Source organism: Ovis aries, chromosome 20 (assembly GCF_016772045.2).
Source record: "Ovis aries strain OAR_USU_Benz2616 breed Rambouillet chromosome 20, ARS-UI_Ramb_v3.0, whole genome shotgun sequence".
NCBI lineage: Eukaryota > Metazoa > Chordata > Mammalia > Artiodactyla > Bovidae > Ovis > Ovis aries.
The window spans coordinates 11765180-11769233 of record NC_056073.1 but is presented as its reverse complement, the minus strand read 5'-3'; the positions used below and the strand labels follow the sequence as shown (position 1 = coordinate 11769233).

General features: G+C 44.9%; 1 long non-coding RNA gene across 1 annotated transcript; it reads left to right on the top strand.

Moving 5' to 3' along the window:
- LOC121817436 (uncharacterized) lies at positions 1–3847 on the top strand. The gene is made up of 2 exons (XR_006057342.2): positions 1–258; positions 500–3847. It is a non-coding gene; the product is annotated as an uncharacterized LOC121817436 (long non-coding RNA).
- Positions 3848–4054: the final 207 nt, after the last annotated feature.

Genomic DNA, 4054 nt, shown 5'->3' with positions numbered 1-4054 from the left:
ACTTTGTTCAGCTCCTCAAAGGAAGAGGACGGGGCCGTGGGCAGAGCCGAGACCGCGGGGCCGTCACTCGGCGACAGGCCTTGGTGGCTTTCGTATCCTTCGGGACTTTTACGGTCTGAGGGAAACTTAACCTTCCCCCGCCCCGTATGAAGAAGGGGAAAGCACGCTGCTGAGTACTCTGGGGCACGCTGCCTCCCCCGAAACGGGAGTGGTACGCCCCAAGCGAGAGGGGGGGAGGAGCAGACTAGTTGTTTAAGGGTAAGTTGGGCCGGTCCCGGAGCGGCGGCCGAGCATCGCGCATGCGCCCGGAGACCCCGTAAGCCGGCCCGGGGAGGGGCTCGGAGGAGCGCTTCCAAACCCGGAAGTGGGGCTCGGTCTGCCGGGGGCCGTCGGGGTCTTCAGCTAGCCGAGAGATGCACGGACCCAGCTCCTGCCCCGGGGAGATGTCGGGGGGCATTTCTCAGTGAACTGCTAACCCCTGGAAAATCTCTCTTCCTAGGTCTCCCACACCCAAGCTCACTCTTCCTGTTCCACCCGGAGAACTGGTCTCCCTTTGGCAGCGGTAAACTTTTGAGAATGTCCCTCCTCTCCTCCGCACCAAAAATGAAGAGGGGGCAAGAGAGCAGTGTCTGGGTCAGATGCCGTGCTCTTCTAAGCCTATCGGTGTCCCCAGACATGAGTTCACTCCCTTTGCCGAAGCGAGGACAGCGTCTCTTACTGGAGTGGACATTGTGGTTTTCGGAGGGGAACTATGGCCAAATCAGTGATGGAAATTTGGGAAGTGACCAAAAAGTTTGAGCCATTTAAAAAACGAGTCCTTTAGCGCTCATTGTCTTGTAATGCTGAACCCATTCTGAGTTCCAGCAAGTCGTGAGCAGAAGGTAATTATTGATGACTAATTTCAACAATGAGCAGATCTGGAGAAATGACCCAAAGCTTATGGGCGAACGTCTCAGTCCCTGGGAGGCTTCTTGTCTCCTTTTCTTTTCTCACAGTTTAGCATGTTCTCAGGCGGACTTGAAGCCCATCCACAGGGGCCTTGAACCCCTTTTCCTGGCACAGAGGAGGGCTTGCCATTTGACAACAACAAAGCCTATTGTAAACAGACGTTGCTTGCTGTCCCCTCCTGACCCTCACCAATTAAAGTTTTCTAAATAGTCACAATTATTTTAAGTTCAATGCTGCTGCTGCTGCTAAGTCGCTTCAGTCGTATCCAACTCTATGCGACCCCATAGATGGCAGCCCACCAGGTTCCGCTGTCCCTGGGATTCTCCAGGCAAGAACACTGGAGTGGGTTGCCATTTCCTTCTCCAATGCAGGAAAGTGAAAAGTGAAAGTGAAGTCGCTCAGTCGCTCAGTCGTATCCAACTCTTCCCTACCCATGGACTGCAGCCTACCAGGCTCCTCCATCCATGGGATTTTCCAGGCGAGAGTACTGGAGTGTTGCCATTGCCTTCTCGGTATAAGTTCAGTAGAGTTCCCTTAATGCCTATGTTTCCAGCTGCTTTGGGAAAGCAGAAGTTTGACACCTCTGAGCTCCCTCGCTGATAGCACTGGTATGAAATGCCCATTTTGTTTGTACATGCTCTGTGGACTTATTAAGGTTCTTGTTGCTTCTTCTGACCTCTAATAATTTGGGAGAGACATCAGTGAGCAGGCCTGAAGAGAGATCTTAAGGGCCCACCTACCTCCTATCTCATAAATAGCAAAGATCCCACTTAGTTTAGCATTCCTCCTAAACAGGTTCTTACTGATAAAGACAGTGATTGTAAAAATAAAACCACTTAAAGCCAAAGCACCCCCCAAATGAAATGGTGATTTATTTTGCTTAAGATTTAGTTTCGACTTAGTGGATTTTCACAAGACTTCAATAAATATTTCTGTCAAAAGCCTATAAAGTGGATGAAGTCATAGGGCACACCTAGCTATCATTGGGCTTGTGTTTCCTTAAATCTTCACTTAAAAAAAGTGAAAATTGCCACATTCATGAAAGATTTACAGCCTTTGAGTTTAACAAACTGAGATTAAGTGGGACTCTTGCTGTTGGCATCTTGACAACTTTCTATTGTATGTGGGAAAAAAAAAAACCTGTAAAAGCAAAAGGAAATTTTTATGTAAAACATGATTGTCATCTTACAAACTGCTTGTCTACCTGTATGTTCGTCAGTTATTCAATTTAAAAAGCATTTATTAAGTACCCAGTATGTACCAGGCATTTCCTAAGGCTCTGTCCCTCCTATTCCCCTCTGCCCTTTCCTCACTTACCGAGCACACTTCTACTGCCCCTTCATTTATTACCTCTATGTCTCCCATACTCTGACCAGGCAGAATTGATCCCTCCTCCTTCTGCCCAGATAGTCCCCATGATAGGCCTAGGAAATTTATATGTGTGTTCTCACAAAACCTAGCTCCAAAAGGACTAGCTCTTAGAAATTGCTGTTAATGTGCCCACAACCAAGTGGGCTATTACCTAGATTAATTTTATTACCAAATATTGTTGTTTTATTTCTATATATACCTTTCTGTTTCTGCATGCTCTGTGGACTTGTGGGTTCCACCAGTCTCAGTGGGACTGCAGCAAACTCAATCCGTGTTTGTTGAATGAAAGAGCTAATCTGATAAAAGTCACTCTTAGTCAAGGCTCTTTTGTCTGCCAGTTTGTGCCAATACAGAAACCTACTGAAACTTCTTTGTGCCCCCCAAAAAAAATTTTTTAAGAAAATAATCTTACAGAACCCAAAGGCACAGAAAGCAATAAGATCTCACAAAGGACTGGAACAAGGATTTAACTTACCAGCATGAAGCCCAGTAGGTATTCCTTCATTATCTCTTTTTCTCCCTGGTCGAATGTTGTTCTCTCTACAGAGCTGCTTCATTCTTCTTTGCAGACTTGCCTTCACTGCTTCTCTGGGAACACAGTAGAACATGGCTGTCCAAGTTTACATATCCTCTCTTCCAGAACATGGCTGTCCAAGTTTACATATCCTCTCTTCCAGAACATGGCTGTCCAAGCTTACTTATCTTCATTTCAAGAACTAACAGAGATTGGGACTTCCCTGATAGTCCAGAGGCTAAGACTCTGTGCTCCAAATTCAGGGTCCTGGGTTCGATCCCTAGGTTGGAAAACTAGATCCTGCATGCTGCAACTAAATAATCCGTATGCCTCAAAGAAGATCAAAGATCCTAAGTGCTACAACTAAGGCCCAATGCAGCCAAATAAATATTTTTTTAAAAAAGAAATTGGAAATAGCCAAGAAATTAGAACTTGCAGAGATTAATTAGTATCTATGAACCCTGCTTCCCAGGAGAAAACTTTATTGATCTAAATCGTGACAGATTGTCTGTTCCTCATACAGTCTCCTTTAGCCAGTGGAGCATAATATAGTCAGGGCTCTTTGCTTTGTAATGCAAACATGGCTGCTAGAGGCCTATCCTTGTAGCCTACAGTTCTCAAAGAAGATCAGTTATATTCTTGGCAAAGATTCCTAAAGGTGTCTACCACAGACCAAAACAGGAATAAATGGGCAGCCTGAAATTGAAAAGCATATAGAACAATAGACAAGTTCAAGAATTTTCCAACAAAGGAACTGCTATTTAAACTATTTCAGGCCTAAATTTAAATGGCATTCCCTCAAAGAAGCCTTCACTGATACCCAGCACCAATTAAAATTATGTTACTCCATTTTTATCTTCTGTGGCACTCTGTTCCTTTGCAGCACTGTTCACAGTTTATAATTAAATATTTATTTGTCTCCTCTCCAAAGATATGTCTGTTTACTGCTATATACATAATGCCCTGGGCATATTTAGTTGCCATTCAATAAATACTTGTTGAATGAATACAAAAGCACAATAATTTGTTCATCAATGTGAGACTCGTATATGAATTGGCGTCCTAATCAGGCTATCCTGGGGAAATGTCTCCATCGCCACTCAGATCACCTGAAGGCACTGAAAGGCATGGTGAGCTCTCTTGTTACACAGCAGTTGTAAGAAATAAGACCCAGTGTTCACCTGCTTCCTCTTATTATCTTCCTAGCTGGCTGCTAACTCT